This window comes from Streptopelia decaocto, assembly GCF_964273445.1.
Source record: "Streptopelia decaocto genome assembly, chromosome: 25".
NCBI classification, from domain to species: domain Eukaryota; kingdom Metazoa; phylum Chordata; class Aves; order Columbiformes; family Columbidae; genus Streptopelia; species Streptopelia decaocto.
This window is the reverse complement of record NC_138680.1, coordinates 3,968,419-3,990,656: the sequence shown is the minus strand read 5'-3', so window position 1 is coordinate 3,990,656 and position 22,238 is coordinate 3,968,419. Positions and strand designations below refer to the sequence as shown.

The following is a 22,238-nucleotide window of genomic DNA, read 5'->3' as shown; positions in this document are numbered from 1 at the left end:
GCTTGCAGCTCATAAACCCACTTGTTTGTACAGCTAGACACAGAAAAACTAATCTATATTAACTTTCCAAGTAGATTAATTACATGACCTTAAATTGTGGTGTGGACAATGTCAGAACTAGAGGCGAGATGCGGTTCCCCAGCTTTCCGAGCCGCCACCTGGCAGCTGCATTACGGAAACTGCACCAACTCTTCCCCAGCCCAGCTGGAAACCCAAATCCCAGCAAAACGGAGGCTTTTCTCCAGCGCTGGGACGGGCCGAGGGCAGAGCGCAGGCAGCTCTTGGCTGCTGTGAATAAGTCATTAAGTCATGGTGACTTGATTGCTCTTGACAATACTCATTCTCTCTAGATGCTTAAAGTTGCTTCAGCTATGAATGTGTGCGTCCCTGTGAGGCTAAACGTGCTTTAACTGAATCATTCTAAATTCACATCGTTAGTTAATTAGGATCAACTTTGCTATCTCAAAGTTGTATAGGAAAACTAGGACAGAACAGGGAGATGCATTAACCACCACATTTATTACCCAAGATTGTACTTTGCCTTTGCAACTAGGTGTTTTTCCACAGTATATTTTAGTATTTTGCTGCCAGTTCTTCTCTGAGCCTGCTGATAGAAACAGAATATAAAATGAGAAAATAAGGAAGAAAACTCTATAGAATATGTGAGCCCTTCCACACAAAGCTGCTGTTCTTCCCAGCTCTGCTCCGAGCTGCTGCTTTTACCTCCATGGAAAATTACAACAACTGACAGCACCACGTTAGCTACAGTGAACTGGCTTTGGAGAAACAAGCATGCAAAGTCTCTAAAGGAGTTTAGCTGCTGCTTGCTGACTAAACCCAGACGGGATGGGCTGTGGATCCCCATCCTTCAGTCATTGCAAGAGCTCTGAGATGGGCTGTGGATCCCCACCCTTCAGTCCATTGCAAAGAGCTCTGTGATGGGCTGTGAATCCCCACCCTTCAGTCCATTGCAAAGAGCTCTGTGATGGGCTGTGGATCCCCACCCTTCAGTCATTGCAAAGAGCTCTGAGATGGGCTGTGGATCCCCATCCTTCAGTCTTTGTCCAGCACCGCAGCGCTGGGGTTGATGCAGCCAGAGACGTTCCTCAGAATGGAAATTTACAGTGCAATCAGTTTGGTAATTTTTAAAGGAAAGGAATTGAAAACCAGGAGAGTAATTCCTTGTCTCTTTTGCAGAAATATGTAGGAGTCAGTTCATTCTGAGTTATTACAATGTGTGCCAGTCAAGAGGAGTGTGTGGAACAGGCTAAAATGAGGCATATTATCTTTCGGTGCCTGTATTGTTCCAGCCCAGCATTCATTAACCAGTTCCTCGATGGCACAGACATACCTGCCTCGGAAAATCAGAGTGTGATTGAGACCAGCTTCTGGGTAATGTGGGTTCCAATCAAGTCCAAGTCAAAATTAAATGTATCAGAGTTTAACCTGAATAAATCTTATTTCCTGCATGGTTCCGAATGTATGCTTATGCCTTGCTTAGAAATAAGATAACGTTTATAAAAGTGGATTCAGTTGATATAAGCATTTGGGGCAAGGTCTGTCGTTTTGCATTCTTAGTTTAAAATCACTTTAGGCTTCTAGTTTGGAAACAGACGTGTAAGACTTAGAGCAACCGATCTCCCCCCACAGAGAGCAGATAGCGGTGCAGAAAGTACCGAGCAAACGCGTCTTGGATGGCAAGCGCTTAAGGATGGGCAGGAGATATTCAGAGTCTCCAAAGGGATTTATAATGTTGCTGGTTTTTGTGATTCTATCAGTACAAGTCTCTCAATATTTACTGTTTGTTCTTAAGGCTGCGTTTGTTGCAGAGATGGGATTACATGTGAATCTGAGCATTATGCTTTTTTTCGTTTTATGAAAAGGAATGTTTCTAACCCTTGTAGATTTAGAGAAAAAAGGGGAGATGTGTCTTGCCTATACCCAGGAGCAAACAGAAAGAAATCCAAGCTTGAACTTCAAAGATGTTCCATCTATTTAATCAGACCTGAGCTATGCCTTTGCCACACAACAGCTCCAGTTGAGCTGTGTGCTGCCTCTGTGTCTCCGTTTCCCCATCTTTATCTCGTCTGAGACACATTGCTATCTAGATGGTACTGCGCCCGCTGCACAGGAAAAGTTTTCTCTTTGTTATTAACTCACTCAGATGCAAATTCCCAATTCCTAAAGCTTCCTGTACATTTATTAATCTGTAGCAGGAGAATATGCATCCGAATCTGCAGGACCGGCTGTTTAGTGCTGAGCTGCGATGGGGCAGGGATGCAGCAGCACGATTTCAGCCGTTTCTTCCCCACCAGAGCCAGACCTGTGTGTACAGGAGTTTTTTCAGAGATGTGCTCCCTCAGTCTGTATTTCAACTGTATTTCGACCGCCTTACAGCCAGAGCAGATCCACCTGGCTGCTAATACCCCGCCTAGTCCTGCACTGAGCCACAGATCTACTTTTAGCCACCAGCAGTCTAACTATCTTCTCTAATGTAATTAAAATGATAATTATTCCCTGTTCAGAACATTTCTCTTACTTATAGTCTGTGGAAGTATTAAAGTTGATTAAACACATATGCTGCTGGTAGATAGCTCCTCCAATCACATATGGAGTGATAAAGGGTTAGCTAAGGGAGAACCAAACATAATGCAATACTCTGCTAATGCAGAAGAAAGGGCGACTGGAAAAAGCCGAGTCCGTAACAGCAGGAAGGGCTACGTACAACAAAAAGACTCTTTGCCTAAGGTGGGGCTAAGGCAGTGGGGAGAACAAGCCTATGGAAGTTTGGAGAGAGCTGGAAGGACTTTTCTTACCTCTTTACCCCATCCAGGACAATTATCTGCTCCCCCAAAGCTGCTCATAGAGCCAGGAGATGATCCCAACACTCCCAGGTGTCCATGTGCTTTGCTCGGTTTCCATGTGGGAGGTGCACGTGCTCACCTTTGGATGAAGTGCGATTGCATGGAGAGGGTGTACACAGGCATATGCCGGATAGATCTGGTCTGTCTATACTTGTCTATGTAGCCATATGTCTGACCATCCTTTTATTCCTATATATTTATTTGCTGTTGCCTTACATATGTCTTCTCTCAATCCTGATAGAACAAGCTGAATTAGAGCGGCAACGTTATTAACAATCCTTTTGTGGTGTGTTTTCCTGTACAGTTAAATTGTGAAGGTCTGAGTCGTATATCTATGTAAATACCACCCTGTGTGACAGCGCTGGCTCAGGCCTGAGGGCAGTTTGCTTTTGGCACCGAGGGTCCCGCTGCTGTGATGCTTTGGCCCCCAGTGGCCCAGGAGCCACCATCTCAGGGGCTGCACTGTCCCAGCACCCACATACCATGAATAAACAACAGTGCTTATTCATAGTACGTATAACCAGGGTGGTTTTGATCCTGGAGAACGCGATGGAGGAAAGTTTGCAGGTATTTGTGGATAAAAGAACTTCAGTCTTCAAGGCTTTCAAAGGGTGAAACTGCTGAAGGTGGCCATCTTTCCCACACAAACAAACACATCTGTATGTATCTTCAAAGCATTAGTAAGACTGTGATGCGAAAGGGACAGAAATAGCACTTTCTTTCATGGAGTAATTGCCTATATTCTATCTGGGAAAGAAGTGTGCATTTTCTAATTTGCAGAAGTCACAATCTAAAATGCTTTAAAATGGACTCTCTCCCCCCGCTTCCTTTTCCTCCCATGGAAGAAGTGCTGAGGTAGGTCTTTTCTTTCCCTGTAAACAGGATGCATTTTATCATTGTGGCCGGTACACCGCAAACCTTTACAAAAGAGAGTGGAAGTGGGAAAGAGAGAGAGAATGACAAAAGCTTCACAGATTGGATTTGCTCCCCTGTATACTGGAGGGAAAGAATAGGAGCATGTCGGTGTGGAACGAGGTCTTTGATCGCATGAAAAAGTGGAGGAAGCTGCAGAGGTAGGGGCAATTTTTGAATAACTAATAACTAACAAAATTGTTTGGTGCGTGCTCATTGCTCAGAACTTATTCCTTTCTAATCACCACCTCTGGCTGCTTGCTTTTCTTCTGCTGCTGTCAGCAAAGTTTCACACAAGACCCACATTCCTTTTCCTGCTCTTTCGGTGACAAGGCTGCGTATTTTGTAGCACTCTAAGCTGCTGAAGCACGCACTCGGACACCTTGACCCACATGTTTGCTGCCCGTATAGCCGCCTGTTAACCTGGCTGTACCTCAGGGCTGTTTACTTTTTAATATATGCCTGCAAGGTAGCCTAGTACAAGGGTTAGGTCCAGAGTCTACAGCTGCAGCTGTAAATAACAGAAATATCCAGCTCTGGCAGCATTCCCTTCGGCCAGCCTTGCTCTCCCCTGAGGGAGCCCGTGGCTCTCCATGAGGAGCTCATTTGGCTGTGCACCCAAGGTCTCCAAGCTTGGGACGTGGTCTGGATGAGCCAGCTGTGCCCCTGCCCTCTCCCATGCTACAGACTAGCGACCCTCTCTCCGAAAGGGCCCGTGCTGGGGATGTGGCGCGGATGCCATGCGGCTCTCTGAGCCAGCCTTTGGCTACGTTGAAAGCTCTTTGTGACCATCTATCTTGCCGTGGTGCACAAATGGATGATGAGTAGACCCTATTCCAGCTCATCCTCTGCCCATCCATCATCCACCCTGCCACCTGCTGTCCCCTTAGAGAAGGGCATGGCGACAGATGAGAGCCAGACAGACAAATGGACATGGACTGACAAAGGGACCTGCTCCGGGGTTTCACTGCTCTCAGCACCATGTGAGTAAGGGATGTGTGGAGCTAATTGAGCTGCTTCCCCTTGATGGAAACTGTTCCAGCTGGGGACTTTTTCCACATTTTTTCTCTCAGGGATTTGCAGATAACACAGCTAATTCGGGAGCAGCATCTGCACCGGCGGGCACAGATGTAGGTAAAGCAGGAATCATTAGCTAAAATATATTGCTGGAAGCAGCTAATTCCTTAGAACACTACTGTACTTTTGTGATATAACCTGCTACATCCCCATGCACCAACAAAGTAAGGATGATGTCCCTGTGCAAGTAGGAGATCACTGTAGCTTCATGCCACACTAATGTATTTATCAGGAACCTAACACAAAGGTGATTAATACTGGGGTGAGACTGCAGTGGCCTTATATTCACGGAACAAGGCACGTACAGCATGAGCTGCACTGAGGACACTGGCACGTCCTTGCCCCAGATGCCACTTTGAGCAGCAGCGGTACCGGTTCCCAGCCGCTTACACGGACTCAGGAGGTTGCAGTAGGAAAGCCGGCTTGTTCCCATCCTCTAGTGTCTGGCTTTTCTCCTGTGGAGTTATTTCAGGTCAGCTCATGCTAAAGGCTACTGCTGCCCTCGTCACTGCTAATGCATATTGACATACAGGAGAATTTCCACCCTCATTTAACTTGACAGCAAATATTGCACTGTTGTCAGTACTGCTGGTGCAATAAGTTACATCTATAAGCTCACCCGTCACCTTCCAGGGCTGGGGAAGGATGGGAACGCAGTCTCTGAAGTCTCTTTGCTCAACAGCTTTTTGAACAAGGCAGAAGAAAAGTCTGTTGGGGTTTTTTGTTTGGTTGGTTTGGTTTTCTGTTTCAAAGCAAACTGTGTCGCTTCTAGAAAACAAATAGTGTGCGCTTCGCTTTTTGGTGTATACCTATTTCTTGGAAATACCTTGGAATGAAAAACTCTTGTCCCAACCTCACCCAGGATTTTCATGCCTGTCTACATAACCTAAAGACATATTATGCAGCTGTGTGCAGGACTGTCTTGTACTTATCTTCTTGTGGTTATTGTGAGAGGATGCAGTAACCAGCGCGGATGCTCGGGGATTTGGGAGAACAAGCTGGTAACCCAGCAGACGGCATCGCTGCGGTGCAGGAACTGCAGAAACACCAGCGCTTTGCTTCCAAACGCGCTCTGCCCGTTGCCAGCTCGCTCTGTGGTCAAGGCATCACAGAAAAGCAGGAAAAATCTGCTGCAACCTGCTGAGCCACCTGCAGATTGCAAAGTGTGCCTGATAATATATAAAGCTTGCCCTGGTGAGAGACTGCGGCATTTGGGTGGTACTGGGTCCATTGGGGACAGGTAGCTGGGTCTGTTGGGGACAGGTCGCTGGGTCCATTGGAGACAGGTCGCTGGGTCCCCAGGTGGACGCAAATCCCTGATTTTCTCTGGCATGGTGCTTGGCAGATTTGCAGAGCCCTGGGAGACAAGAGAAAGACAAAGAGAGTGATCCGTGATCAATAATTAATTGCCGTACTCAGTGTTTCACTGAGACATGATTACACTGTTCCAAAACTGCGGTTTCTTTTTTGCTTCTTATTCAAGCTTTTTGTCCATCAAATCCTTTTTTATTTTGAGTAAGCATCACGACAAGGACCGTATTTGCAGTCCTGACTGCTTACCAATGCTATAACAAACACAAATATCTTCCAGGCTCTGATCACATCCAGTCCGAATGGCACATGAACGCTAATTGTCTCCCTGTGTACCGCTCCTGGATGCCGCTCGCGGGCTGGGATGAACTTACCAGCTTGTTTGGCACCATCCAGACGAAGCGGGTGCGCTGCCAGTTCTGCTCTGAACCTCCTTTGCCAGCAGATAATTAGACCTGCACTCGGTGGTCCTGGCAATGACATGATGCTCACCTGACTTAGCAGGAGACACAGGTTATGCTCTTTGCGAGATTCATGAACTTTTCAACCTATACAGATTCCCCCTCCACATCAATGGGGATAATGTCTGAACATCTCACCAGCATGAATGCTTTATTCTACCAGTGCTGCAACCAGCAAAATGAGGATTATTCCCGTTTTAGAGGAAGAACTGAATCACAGACGGATCAAACGACTTGTCACAGGGCACTAGGAAATGAAAGTAGTTCTGATGCCTATCGACTATCTTGACCTCTCCGAGTCTGGCTATGTGTGGTTATTAGTAAGCTTTTAGGGGCTTTGCCTCAAAATCAAGAGAAGCTGGCAATTTTTCAGTGTTTCAGGGTGAAATAAGATGCTATTTTTCAGCATTTAAGGACAGTAAGTTAGTTTTGTGTAATGTCTGACAAGCCTGGAGGGTGGAAAGAGGCAAATCTCCCATTGCTGTTCAGTGGCCCTCTGCCTGCCCGTCTTCAGCACCAGCGTATTGGAAGAGAACTGGAAGCTTAAGATCAATGGGAACCAAATGCAGATGGGGTAGGGAAGGCTGCAGTGATTTTAGTATTAATATCGTATGATGAAGGAAAGACAAAGGTGTCTTTTTGCTTCAGCTGAAGGGAGAATGGGAAAAGACAGCTCTCTGCTTCCCTAAACGAACCCATCTGCAACACTTCCAATTTGAATCCAAATAATATCTGAGGTTTGGGATTCAGCAGCAAACTAGCTTTGAGTCCTTAATCCCAGCGCCTGATGTTTGGGGGTGTTGGGATTTGGAGCTAATTAATTCAGCCACCTGTAATTTTCGCTCAGATGTGCTGTCTGCCTTCTCCTTAGCTATATCATATGGTTTGGAAGGCTGCAGACAACGCTGGCCTGAATTCTAATCCCCCTGCGCTACTTTCTATAAATCTTTCCCTCCTTGTTTTTTCTCCATGTTTTTTTTTTTGTTTCATCTTCTCTTCTTCCATCTTTCTCCTGCTGCTTTCTCACCCTTCTGGGTCCTGACTCAAAAAACCTCCCCAACAACACCAGCTCTGCCGTTCGGTAAATGAATCAGCTCTGCCCGGTCTTGTTCCCGGCAGGGCTGTGTGCGGAATGCTGGTCCCAGTGCCCGTCCCAGGCTCCCGGGCTGGTTTCGTCTGCGCACAAAAGGTTCGGTGCTGAGCGTTCCTGTTGGGAACGATGCTTCAGGTGATAAATATTGCAAGATCTAGAAAGCCCAGGAGTCCTGTCCCGATTTCTTTCCCTTGGCACTGAAAGGATGGAAAAAGAATGAAAAGATAATTAGAGTTTTCAGAAAATAAATGAAAAAGGTTAGTTCATTCCCTTCTTAAGCCTGAGTTTAAACCACCCAGGCTGCAAGGTTCTGTGGCCAGTGACTGTGTCTGCTTGCTCATCTGCTTTTTGCTCCTGTAAAAATAATGCCTTGCAATAACCAAAGCTGGAGCTGGTTTTTGCCCATCTGTAGAGCCTGGAGCTGTTATTTTTTATGACTGCTGTTCATCCTGTGTTAGTGCCAAGTGCGGCTGGATCCGGGTTCCGCAGCTCTGCAGCCGCTCTGAGCACCAGTGGCTGCGGTGGGAGCACCACGGCCCACGGGGGCGTCTCTTCGGGTCTTTGCGAGCCCAGAGGCTAACGGGTACATTAAAAATGTGAAGAGGGCTGGAAGATGTCAGAGGAACAGGAACAAGAGAGTGTTGTTGCATTGGTTACCTTTATATCCAGCTTTTAGGTGCTTAATACAGATGCACTAAACTGGTCAAAAGTGCAAGGCTCACCTCATCCTCTGCCCAGCCAATGTCAACGGTTGCTGAGCTAGTCCGTTTGAATTTCCAAATCCCCACCAGATTTACTTTGATTTTGCAAGGGCAAATGCTCAGGCTTTGTAGGATTTCCTAGTTCAAGCCCTGTTTTCCCAGACTGTTAAGGGTGGCTGGTAATAAAACTACCCCTGAGCCACGTTTGTCATTTCACTTTACATAACTTGGTAGCAAACTTGAGAAAATCCTACAGCTGCAAACCCTTCTCTTGCAAATACATCCTATTGATCCTGCTTGATTTTGGGTGTGCACGATAGACCCTGGTGCATGAAAACCAGTCTTTGTCTCCTGCTGCCTTAGCAAGCATCACCTTGATCCTTGTCTCATGCAATCAGGCAGCAGAGCTGTAGTTCCTGGTGCTGGCAGCTGTTCATTAATATTGTCATCCATGCTTGGATCTGTCTTGAGGACTCAGGTGGGGTGCTTTGATAGTGGTACAGTCAGACTGCTAATGCATGCTAGCGCTGTTTCTCTTGCAGAAATCTTCCTTTTGAAGGTGCGGAGAGGCCAGCCAGGTTGTTTCGATTGAAGGTCAGGGGACATCTGCAGCGGTAGCAGCAAATAGGCCAAGAGGACCCTGGAGCTCACGGGCCATTGCTGCTTGAATGAGATAAAGTTATAACTATTTAACATGCCTGGGTGTGAAATTAGAATGATCGCATAATCTCCTTAGTCTCTGACTGCAGGTCCAGCATGGGAATATGAATCTTAATTGGTATTTTCTTATCAATACACTCAAGTTGAGGGATTAAGGATAAGACTTTTAATACAACCTGAATTTTTGGGAGATGCTTCTGATTTTAGTGTGATCAAAGAAGCATCTCTGGTGCAGAGGGGGAGAGCAGGAGCACGAGCGTCAGCTCTCAAGGTGCACGTGCTCTGCACGGATGGTCCCACTCTGCTGGTCCTCACCCGCACATCTCACGTTCATGCTCAAGGAATCAGTAACACAGGCAGGTAGGAAATGCAAATGCATCGTTGCTTGGTCTCTAGGTAGTTTTTAGGCATTTTATTGGTATGACAGTGCTTTAAACGATGTTCCATAAAAAAAGATCTGCGACCGTGTGAATAAATACACAAAGGATTCCTGTTGATGGCTCTATTTGGTTTGCTATTTAAAGTTAAGGGCACGGTTAAAAACTTTGCTGAACGGTGATGATAAGATGAATCCCCTTAATGCATAGCAAAAGATGCATTACAACCACACATTGCACCTCCCCTGTCTTCTCCTGAGTACAGCATCATGAATTACCGTGCTAATGCAAAACTCCGGCCGTCCCAGCAAATGAAGAGTGGCAGGTATAATATCCCATCAACCCAGTCCCGGAGCAGCAGCTGCTGGCTCTGTCAGGGTGACCTGCAGCTACAACAGGGTATGTGGATTGGTGTATTTTCTTCCGATTAAGCACAAGCTCGGGGCTCCTGGGAGTACATCAGTGTGCAGGAATGCCCTCTGCGCGAGCCTGCCTGCCAGCACGCATCCCTGTCCGTCTTCATTTGCGCTGAAAGGCAGAGCTTTGTACCTCTGCTGCTAGTAAATGGGCAAATACGACTGCAATAACCAAATCTGCAATTCTCTTCTGTTGTGGGAGCTCTTCCTATTTGTTCCCTCCCTGTCAGCTCCAAGTTGCATTTCTTTCTTCATTATGTCAGCTATAACTATATATCTCAAGCCTCCTTCCCTGCTCCCCCTTGTTCCCTAGAGCTTTTCCTGTGAAGTTCTTGTATTTCATTCTGTCTTAACTGCAGTTATGTCCTCTGCCTGACCATCAACCTTAGAAGTTGAATAGATACAAGGAAATACTTCTATATAGGGGAATATATCCATCACCTTACTCTCTAAAATGTATGGGTTCAAAGCATGTCTCCATAGACTACTCTCATAGTCACGAGACAAATTCTTCTCGTGAGCAATTTAAAGGCAGCCCCAGCTTAGGAGCAGAGGCAGGTTGGAGTGAGGAGGAGCTGACCGTATCAGTTAAATAATCATCTCTTTGTGAACGAGAACTTCTGGGCAGACAACCCTGAGATGCTAAGGCAAGCACCCCCACCGTTTCCATTTTTCATCGCTGTCAAGCAGAAGATGCCAAGGTTTGGCTGTTGTATCACGGTGTGTACACACATGGGCTGCGTCGCTTCTCTAACACGTCCTGTGCTGAGGGCACTTAGAGGCTGGCAGAGCCGCAGCCCGGAGCGGCCTCATCCGGCTGTGGGTTGCAGCGGGTCCTGCCCTGACGTGCATCAGGCCTGAGCTTCCTCTCAGCTCACTGGGTATCAGAAGTATTTAAAATTGTGAATTCCCATTTTGTAACCAGCAAAAGAGTTCTACTTCATTTTCTGAGCTCCGGTGGCTGAACGGTTAGAAAGTGAAGAAGATATTTTATTCCTAGAACTCAGAGCATTTACCATTTTCTTCACTATGCAGATGGAGGTGGGGACACACGGAGGGACATGACTGCGTATATTTAGCATGTCATAGACGAAGTCAGAGGCAAATGGGGAAACACTCTCACGACTCCCAAGAGCAAAGAGCATTAGAGATACCAGAGGAAATGCCTCGCAGAAAATGCTGCCTGTCCTGGGAGCCAGAATCCCATCTACCTCCAACAGCCGCCCATCCTGTTCTTGGCACCACAGTGCCAAGTCTCCTGCAATTGCCCTGCTGCTTAATCCTTCATGCCTAGCATAACATGATGCTTAATTAAATATACCCTTTCCTCTTCCAAGTAACGTTTCAGGAGTAAATGGAACCCTTGGCCTCAATGAACGGGCCATTTTGTGTGTGGTTATTAGAGTCAGTTTGCGAAATGAGCTCGCTGTGCTGCTGAGATGGGTATTGGAACACAGCTGTCAGAGACAGAAACTGCTCACATCGTGGAGAAGAAGGTAAAAATTGCTGGCCCTGGGCAGCCCCCCTGCTCTGGCAGGGACCCCTGGCCCCAGGACGCAGCACAGCACCCCAGCACAGCACCCCAGCATCCCAGCACAGCATCCCAGCATGCCAGCACAGCATCCTAGTACAGCATCCCAACATCCCAGCAGAGCATCCCAGCACAGCATCCTAGTACAGCATCCCAGCATCCCAGCACAGCATCCCAGCATCCCGGCATCCCAGCACAGCATCCCAGCACAGCATCCCAACATCCCGGCATCCCAGCATCCCGGCATCTCAGCACAGCATCCCAGCGTCCCAGCACAGCCCCAGTTGCTCAGGCTGGAGCACGACAAAGCAAGACTTTGCTGCTAATGAGAGCACTAACAGGCCATGTTCTACCGCTGTGCCGGGTTGTGTGAGCCCACCCAGGCTGTGCTGTTATCAGCCTGCTTTAAATTAGCTTTTCTTCTCTGTGTGGTCCAGCAGCGAAGCCCTGAACTCGCGAGCCTGGCGATCCCTGGCTCCGTAGTGCGAGATGCCTGTTTGGAAAGCACTGCCAGCACTGGAAACGTGTGCGTGTCAGGAAATTTGGGGTGATCCGGTATGCACAGGCTTGCACTGTGTGGAATAGTTCAGTTCAGGAGGCTGCACTTAATTAAAACTGCAAAACCTAACAATGAGCTGAGGCTGAAAATTTCCTACAGCCTCATCTGAGTGTTGTCTGATCTCTCTATTTATCTTATAGTTAATCTGCAGCTATCAATCAAAATAATTCTCAAAACTTTGGTCCATTTGGAAGCTACTCAGGTAGCAATAGAATCATTTAACTCTTCTTTTGTGAGGCTTCATTCGCCTTCACTTTCTCTTCAGTGCTTGCCATTGTTGGCAGGAGTTTGTGCTCTGATCCCAGCCCGCTGTGTTCCAGGGGATGCAGTTGGGGTACCTGCTGGCCAGGCTGCTGAAAGGGCAGAATTATCATTTCTGGCCATTTTCAGAAGCTGCAGTAACTTCCAGTCATGCGATAGTTTTAGTCAGTGGAGGAAAAACATGTAGCAGTGTTGGGCCGGGAAGAGGCGGTTGAGGTGTGGAGCCTTTGAAGTCTGAAAATTGATTTTCTTCAAAAGGAAAAAGGCTTCCTATCAGCTCCCAGCTCCAGTCACGGGCAGCGGCGGCTTCTTCCTGCAGTCACAGTTCAAACCCACACTAAGAGTTAAAGAATAAAGAGCGTGTGATGCTTAGTCAGTCACAAGGCGTTACTTCAGGTCCATTTTCCGCTAGTCAGGCCGGCGCATCTAATTGAATTGGCACGGGTGAGGAAGTACATTGCGGGTTCGGGGTGTCACAAACTCCCGCTGACGCAAGGACACACCACACAGCGATTCTGCAGCGCGTCCCCGTCCCCGTGTCCCAGGCCACCTTGCAGGGTGGCCGGATTTAAGTCCTTGCCACTCCGCCCTGGGTCGCTGGGTTTGCATTGCGGCAAGGTTGGCATTTCTGGTGTGTGTGCATTTCTGTGTCTTTTTTAAACCCGCTGTTCTTTCAGGCTGGTTCACAGGAGTTGCTGGGCAGGCAGGAATAGGCTGTATTGTCTGCTGGCCCCGGGCAGCGCTGGGAGCTGCAGCGGGGACAACAGCTCTCCCTCCCGCTCCACCGCAGCGTCTGATCCAATAATCATGAATATACTGTGGGAAGAGCCGACCTTTGCGGTGACCCTTCCCGCACGGAGCTCGCGTTCTAGCTGAGAGCTGCAGTTTTGTTTTTAGCATGAGTTTTTAAGCACTCTAATTAAATCAGGGACCTGGTTTAATAATCCTGGTCGGCTCAGGCAGCTGAGACAATTCGTTCACAGTTGCTTTATTAATGCAGCAGTAATCTCCAGGTTGGGAGTTCACCTCTTTATTCATTCATCCAGTTCCTGGGCAATGAGGGATGGATTTTAAAGCAGGCCCAGCCTAGCGCACAGAATTAAAGCTCTTGCCCAAAGGGGCAGAGAAGGCTGGAGCAAGGAAACCGCACTGATGCTTTTCCACCAGGCTTTTCATTGTGCCTGTTTGTATTTCCACAGCACCCAGCACAGTTCAGGTCTAGTAAGTCTCAAACCTAAGCTCCTACAATTAATAAATCTGTTATCACCTGCCCCTGGTTGAGAGCAAGCCTAGCAAAACCCTGACCAGGTTTTGAGCTGAAAATCATGTTGTTCTGCAAGTGGTAAGTATGTGGCTTTGACTACTGAGCTGCTTGTATGTGGCTTGGATTAGAATTTATTGTAGTACCCTACCTGTAAAACTGATATATTCATCCGGTGTCTGATGCTGTTTGCACTCACTGGGGTGTAAACCAGGAGCTGCTCGATTCAAATTGACAGCTACACCACATAAAAATTGGCATGAGCAAGAGGAGAATCAGTCCCCTGTGGATTTTCAAGGTGTAGGATGAAATGCCTTTCAAAATGCTGCATAATATACAACCTAGAGAGTATACAGGATGGTTTGATTTTTCTTGGTTCTCCAAAATATATAAGGGGATAGAGAGATAAAAAGAAAAAATATGCATTGCTCAATACATGGAAACTATATCACAAAGTGGCTCTAAGGCAGATATATTTTCTTCGATGACACCAGTTTCTTACTAAAATATCTGACATCTCAACTGCTGTAAATCACCGTTGCTGTGTTGACACAAGTGAAGCTGCACTGATTTACACCAACCAATGATCTGGCCTTTATTCATTATTATGGCCTCAAATTAATCCCTCCGGAGAAAAACTAGAGAAGTTTGGAAAGTTGAGCTAGTTTGTTGTGCACGTGTATTCAGTCAGGACAGCTTCCAGAAACCCAGAGAAAGAAAAACATCCAAATGAAGCAAAGATGAGTAACCGACGATCACAACTGTGCTTATAAGGTATAATTACAATTAGCTGCACAAGATTGTTAATCATGAAAATAATTACATGTCAGCTGTTTCCAAAAGAAAAGAGAATGTAATTAAGTGGCCCAAATGGGTGATAAAACCCAGCACAGGAGCAACAGAGCTGGTGTTGGCAGAAGAGGAACAGAGTGTGCTCAGAGCCCACTGGGTTTTTGCTATTGCCTCGAGCCTTTCCCAACAAAGAAAAGCAGGAAATCCAGCTCTTAACTCTAATAATGGGCTGTTTAGGTTGATTGAACCAATTTTAACACCACTAGAAAATGAGGAGAAGAGGAATCTCAGGGATACAGCTACTGGATTTCTCATCTTTGTTAGGTTAGAGCTGTCTGTACTTCTTTTGCAAGGGGATTAAGATCAGACCAGTCCTCACGCCGCCTCTACCAGACTCCATTACCAAATGAAGCTTCTCGTTTTGTCCCACAAGGCAGCCACGCAATATTTAGAAGGCCTTTCTCCAGCAAATCTCTGTTATTCCTCCCGGGGTGGTTTGAGGTGGCTGTACCCGGAGCTCACTTTTGGTCCTTTTTGTCTGTTTGCTTAGACAGCTACTGCTCGTTCCAGCTGGGGCTGGCTGGGTGGGACGTTGCAGCCTCCCGAGCAGGTCGTGGTGCCACGGGGTGTCTGTCAGAAAACCCAGCCGTCCATTCCCTCACACACATCGGGACTTAGAAAAAGCTTTCTTCGGTGAGAGAGGGTGGCAGGGTCCTGTAATTTATCTTGCATGAAATGAGCTCGTTTGAATGGGCTGGAAAAGCCAAGCCATTAATTTAGAATGTCTTCTGGACTCTGCAGAGCTGCAATTCCATTCTGCATACCCGCTGCCGTAAAAGTGATGGGATTATAACACTCTTCCTTCTCCGTTTTTGTGTCTCATCCTGCTGCAGCCGCGGTGCCGGCTGCTCCGGTTGTGTGCTCCGAGTGCTGCTTCACCTCACCAGTCGCCTGTGAACGACTGAGTGAGTTTGCTCAGTGTAAATCCCCTTCTTTAAACTCATTAAAGTGCGCCAAGCCTCTCCAAGAGCCATTTGACAAACTCCCCTCGGTAGCAAAGTGGTGTTTATTATGATTATTATTACTATTATTATTTTTCCCTCAGCTCCATCTTGTAATGTAAACACCATTATGTTTTAATTATCTGTTTGAAAAGGAGATTTAAAAGCGAATCCTGCAGGAACCTGGCCAGCATACACAATAGAAACCCCCTGGAGAGTGGCTCCAGGAGGTGAAAGCTGACACGGGAAGCATCAAAGATGCGCTGGAAGGAACAGGCTGAAGGTCATGGCCACCCTGTACCCATCAAGTCTTCTGTCCCACAGAGATGGGACCCAAGAGGGTGTTTTTCCAGGTCTGTTCTCAGCTGTGTGGTAGGGGAAGGAAGGTGTGGGCACAAGGATGTTTCTCTAGCTCTGGTAGAGGGATTGTCACCCTTTCAGCAGAGAAGGGACTCGGGATCTGAAGGAGCATCATCCTGAAGACGAGGGAATGAAAATGCAGTGGTTGCCATGGTGCCCCGTCTCAGGCGCGATGGAAATAACAAGTATGAGATGGCCCTGGCAGCACATCTCTGAACCGTGCCCATCACCAGCTGCAGAGCCCGGATTCCGGGGCAGCATCTCACATCCCCTTTTTTCTCCCTCTCCTAACCCCTCTCTGTCCTCTCCCTTGTTGTGCTCTACAAAATGAACTGGGGGTCTCTGCTCTTTGCTGGTTTTCCTCCCTTTTCTCACACTTAGGACTGTGCTTTAATGTGCAGGATTTGGCGGGGGACACTTGGACTCGCCCAAATGAGGGAAACAGGAAGGATAAGTCATTAGGACAGGGGACCAGAGGGCGTGCAAATGTATGTGTGAATTAAAAATGCTGCCAAAAGGAAAGGCACACTGAGGGAGTGAAGTCAGATCACAAACAAGACAGGAATGAATTGTCAAAAAAGCTGGAAAACATCCCTCTCTTGCTCCTTAAGCTTGAAGCAAACACAGCTTTGTGACCCCCCCTTTCACACCCTTGCGTTGGGGCAGATCTGCTCGCCAGCCCTCCCCCGCAGAGTCATCAGCGCCCTGTTTAGTGCTCTGCATTTCCCATCACCACCCGTCTCCGAGCAGCGGCAGAGCCCAGGCTGCTCCCAGCGCCCGTTCACCCGCAGCCTCCCCCTGGGATCCCCAAACCCGGGCAAACACCCGCAGGGGGGACAGGCAGCAACGCACAAGCGTTTTCTGGGCTGCAAAGCTCTTTTTCCCCTTGCTGTGCCCCAGAGACCCCAGCACCCCCCAGGAGAAGGTCCCGCAGCATCATGACTCACGTGTGACCGTAACACCTCAAACTAAAGGCTTCCCAGAAACCTGGGGGACGCCCTCCTGTGTCTCGCAAATCCACAGAGCTTCCCGTTCCTCGGGGAGGAATGACACCGTGGAGATGTGAGATGAGAATATTAACACCCCAGGGTTACCAAATAATAATTAAAAAAATTGATTTTTAATAACTCTAACCATCTCTTCAGCTTTCATCATTCCCCTCTTCGGCTTTATAGTGCTGGGCATGAAGGATATGAGGATTTGAAGAATTAACTGAATTAATGAGGGCTGATTATTAATGTTCGGAACTCAATAAAAAAGGGAGAGAGAAATAAAACAGAAAAAATGAGCTGAAAATAAGGGTAATCTTTCATTCCCCCAAAATGCGATGCATTGAATTATTGCTATACTTAAAACTGAAGCAGCAAAGGAATGGAAATAAATACCTCCTATTAGCTGCTGGAGGACCTGTGAAATCTGCTGCAAGCAAATGTCGCGAGTCAGGAGAAAAGGCTGCTAATGAGGAACGGCGCTGGGGACAGGGGCGGCTCCAGTTAGGCCAGGCTTGGAAAAACAGGCTCTGCATTGTGGCCAGATCACCAAGGATCCGGTGTCACCGCTGCCCTGCTCGAGGGGATCCTGGGGAACCCAGAACCAGCAGCTGCTCTTCGGGAGAGGGATCGTCTGTGAAGCCAGAACTCAGCCCAGACAACTGTAGCACTGGTATTGCTAACGGTAACCCCAGCCTCCCCTCCATCCCGAAGCCATAACCCTCACAAGAAGAGCAAAGCACTTTATCTGCATAGAAAGAAATACAGAATGGACTGCCATTGCTCCTTCTCCATGGGTGGGATCATGCAGGATTGTCAGGGCTAATGGTAATTGATGTTTCCTTTCACACCTGCTCTCTTTCCTGCTTTATTAAGCCTCTGCAAACGCCGCTGTCTCTGGGGAAACAGTGGGAGAGGAGGAGGAAGCCTGTGGACGAGAACGATTCCGGTTGTGCCGCACAGTGCTCTGCCAAATTGCATTCAGCCTCTTTTGCAGAGTAATAAAGTGTTGTCTGAAAGGCGGCATGGAGTTTTAATTTTCTCATTGTCAATGGATGCTGTAATCACGTAATTAACAAAGTGCGGGAGATAGTCATTTAAAGCAAGCCGAGGAAGCCAGGACATGAAGCAGATGCTTGGGGGAGTGGAACTACTTTTATTGGAGCTCTTCTAGACCCGGAGACCTTTTTAGTACTTGAAGGATGGAGGAATCACGCCTGGATAACAGCAGCAGTGAGAAGAAGGAGTGTGCTCTGGTTTGCTCGTTTACCCTGTGCTAAGTTAAAGATTCAAGGGTGAAGTTTTCCCCTGCATTGCCCCGGTTTGAGAAACTGGGTGCCCAGCAAGGGGTAAATCCTCTCACCCAACCCACTGGCTCCAGGGGACACTGATCTCAAATCTGATGCTGTTTATTTGCCTGTAATGTCACGATTTGTCCCCACCCCAGCAATCTTCACTAGATCTGTTTTTCACAGCCCCTGCACTTCTACCACAGTTTATTCCTGGTTGGACAGAGCCCTTGCTGCTTTATATTCCAATGACACCCGCGTTTCCTCTGCTGTGGTTTTGTGTTTAGCTCAGGAGCGAGCAAAGGGCTTTGTGGACCAAAGAGCAGCAGTTGTCCCCATCCCGATGGAGCCGGGAGGGTTTTGGGGTTGTCCCAGCAGCCTCCAGAGAGAGTCCTCTCCTTACCCCTCTCTTTCAATTCATTTGTAGGTATTTTAGGGTGAGGAAACGTAACACATCTGCAGGGAAACTTTCTTCCTCAGTGACTATCGAGCAAAGAAAGAGACGGTCTGGAGGAAGGAGAAGAGACGTTCTATTTTTTATGCAGGAAATGCCTCCCAGAGTCTGAGCACCCAGTAAACAATTACAGCAGTGGAAAGATCCTGGAGATTTAGAGATGCAAGAGTGCTGACAAAGGCTAAGCTTGACCCATTTATCTCTCAGCCCCTCTCAGCATATTTAGCAGCAGCTAAGAAGCACCTCGCAAAATTGAAACTGGTGAATTTAAATGATAGCCTCTTCTGTCCCGGCTTTTTAATTTCACATCCCTTGGATGCTCCCCTCCCCACTTTGAAATGCAGAGTCCTCTTCGTCTCCAGTGATGTATTGTGTGTCTGTCGCCACCTCCACGCTGCTGAGCTGGCAATGGTTTATCAAATGGACATTACAGGTCTGATTTGGTTAGGAGAGGTAGCAGGCTCCAGTTGCAGGAGTGCAGCCTTTGGGAGGAGGTGGGACTCAGGGCTTGGTGTGTGGACCAAAGTGAGCTCAAGGAAGCGTTGCAGATAATCAAAGGTCACTGTGTTCCTCCAGATGTTTGCTGCTGTGAACCTCCTTTGACTATCAAACCCCTTTTAAAGTACTTGTTTGCTTTCTACCTCGTTAACTGAGCAAGAAACCACCCAACAGAGCTCCTAATTTTGTGCTCCTGACCTGTGGATGCTCTGTACTTATACGGCTTTGAAGAAACCATCAAGATCTGCAGTAGGATTTATAATAAGACAGTGTTTACAGGCCCTGGCTGAGAAGAAGACCTGGAGTACAAGGTCTCATACATACATAGTGAAAAATGTGTGAGGCATGAGTTCAGGGCTTGAAAACGGAGGGAGCAAAGAGGCTGTGGGATTGCAGAGGAGAACGGTTCAGGTTTGACACCCTGTGAACAGGGCTGGTGAGTGTCCATGAGCATCAGAGCAGCAGTGAATGGAGCTGTGCTGGAATTCAGTGTCTCATCAAGGCTTCAAGATGTACTGGGATTTAATGGGCAACAACATACAGATTATGAAGGTTTGAGACAGAGACCGCTAATGGAGCTGCCCCTACAGTCAACAGGGGGAAGTGGTTGCAATTCTTGCATAAATCATCTCTAGGAGACAATGTTACTACTTGATATTACACCCCTAAATAGTGAGCAATGTGCACCCCTCACTGCTGTCTTGACTTACTTGGCGGTTTACCTCTCAGCGCTCATTTGGTGTTTTGGGTGTATGGCCAGGAACCAGAGACCTCCAACATCTTTTACCCGTGACATCCCCACATCTGCGCAAAATTGATGCCAGGTTTACACACAAGCACAAACGCACCGGCTGGGCGCAGGGGCTCCCAGTTTGCGTGGGAGTGAACGAGAGGACCGTGCTTTCCGTGCGTGCTGCGCGCAGCCCCTGCCGAGAGCGGCTCCGGGGCTGCGGCTGCGCGGCCGCCCCGCGGGTGGGAGCGCAGGAGCCCCCGCCGGCGGCCCCGGCTCCCCTGCGCGCCGCCGCGCCCGGCTCCCCTGCGCGCCGCCGCCCGGCTCCCCTGCGCGCCGCCGCGCCCGGCTCCCCTGCGCGCCGCCGCCCGGCTCCCCTCGGCTCCCCTGCGCGCCGCCGCGCCCGGCTCCCCTGCGCGCCGCCGCGCCCGGCTCCCCTGCGCGCCGCCGCGCCCGGCTCCCCTGCGCGCCGCCGCGCCCGGCTCCCCTGCGCGCCGCCGCGCCCGGCTCCCCTGCGCGCCGCCGCCCGCGCAGCCGCAGCCGCCCACAGCTGTAATTACTCACAGCTCTTTAGATTCCCTTTGTCCTGCTCCACGGCAATTTTAAATCACTCCATCAGTTGTGACAGTTTATGAAAGCTGATGTGGCTCGTCCTCTGGAAGAGACAAGCGGGCATAGGAGTGATTACTCTGTAAACTCCATTTTATTTTTCACCCCATGTCCTCCATGATCCTTAAGCCATTACATTTCAACCGCTTTCCTTTTTTTCTCTTTTTCCCTTGAGCAACTCCTGTCAGCGGGGCTGGAGCCCAAGTTATTTTTCCATAATGCCCAACGTGTTCACAGCTCCACCACTCCCCCACAAACGACAGGCTCCGTATTGGGCCAGGAAAAGGTAAATTGTTAAGTGCATTTACTTTTGTTAACACAATAGTTGACACAGTGTGGCTGCCAGGCATCCATCTGATGAAAACTCAAAGATGCTGGGAAGGGTATTCGCTTATGTAGCTCCTGTATAATAATGAGCCCTATTAATTAATCACTCCCTTTCCAGGATAGGTGTCAGAATCAGACAAGAGTCAATCAGTAAACACGGCAGCACAAGCGTTGTGCGGGAGTGGTGCCGGCAACAGGAGGAGGAGGAGGAGGAGGTGAGGAAGGAGCCGTGTGGGGATGAGCATCACCCAGCTGGGGTGCTGGACCAGAATGAGCCGTCCCGGAGCTGATCAACCTCACAGGTAACGATAACAATTGTGACGTGCAACCGGAATAGCCCTGCTGAAAGTTCACAGGCTATGCCAATCTACAACCCACCGAAGTGTACAATCTGACATTTGTTTATGCGCCGAACAGCCATCACAATCAACGGCACTGAGAGACTCGTAACCCTTTAAGTACAGTGGATCTCATGGAAAGCCAGTGAAGCCAGTGGGAAGATTCCTGTTGATTGCAACAGATATTGTTCCGAGATGGAAACGTGAGACGGAATCAGGGTCACAGCTTGATGGGGCCCTGCTGGTTTATTCCCCAGGTGGTCCCGGTCTTGCCGCACGTCTGCACAGGCCAGGGCTCCTCTTCTGACAAAGGGACACGTTCAGATGTAAAACTCGAGCAATAAATTGCTTCCAAATGCAGAGCTGGGTCAAGGGAAGGAGTCAGCAATCCCTGGGCAGTTTTATGATCTAATTTAATTTCTCAAGTGTATCAGTCTGTGGTTCATATAGTCCCTGACACATGTACTTGGCCAAAACCTCAGAATAGGAATATGTGGGTGGCAGAATAACTCTGGATGAGACAGGAATATAGCCTCTTATCAGCAGAATTAAATTATCAATCCTTTATTGGTTTGGATCGCTTACCTTCAGTCTCCTAGAGTCAGACCTCAAGCTGATATATATCAGCTGAGGATCCTCCTCATGGCAGCGTTATCAGCAGAGAATAAAACCCTTAGAAATGTGCATTAATCATCTAGGAGGAAGCATTTGCATCTATGCACACAGCTGAATTTTGCCTTGAGGTGTGTCAGTGTTGTCCCCATTTCAAACGGGAGCTGTGTCAGGCAGAATTCGTGCCAGCACGGTTCGGAGCAGCAAACCAGAGCAAGGTGTAAATGTGGCCAGGCTCTTCTCGTTTTATACCCTCACTGCATTCAGGAGCATAGAGAATTACTCCAGGCTTTGTGCCGAGGGCTGTAGCCACCTTTGAGGCCACAAAACAGCCGCACGAGGCCACTCAAGTCTGTGCGGACGGGAATGAAGCCACGAGATGGCTGGTGAGGTCGCCTGACACCACCAAAGCTGTAATTTTCCTGCAATTGATTTCCTAAAGACAACTTGTGGTCTGCGTGCCGTGAAAGCTAATTTAAACATGAAAGATGAGTCTTTCCAGCACACCTTGATTGGCAATTGTGATAAATTCCTATAATTACCATCGACTCCACAGAGAGTTTTTGTTTGTTAAAGACGCTGCTGAAATGACAGCCCAGCAACGGAATAAAAGAGGCGAAGGGGAAAGTTGCACGAATTGTCTGTCTTTGCAGAGTTCCCGGGTCAATCTGTGCTGAACCAGTTCCCTTCTCTCTCCCACCAGCCTCTCGCTTCCCATGGCCAGATAACACACACCAAAGTTGTTTTGTTCTGTT

The 22,238-nt window shown here is 48.2% G+C and overlaps 1 protein-coding gene across 2 annotated transcripts in view; it reads left to right on the top strand.

The window, feature by feature from the left end:
• Positions 1 to 3,793: 3,793 nt before the first annotated feature.
• Positions 3,794 to 22,238, top strand: part of DUSP26 (dual specificity phosphatase 26) — a 35,088-nt gene continuing 16,643 nt past the window's right edge. Inside the window, exon 1 of one of the 2 annotated variants that reach the window (XM_082072641.1) lies at positions 3,794 to 3,937. The gene's annotated coding sequence lies outside the window, so the exon portion shown is untranslated. The remainder of the gene's footprint in view (positions 3,938 to 22,238) is intronic. The other variant, XM_082072642.1, reaches the window with a different exon arrangement.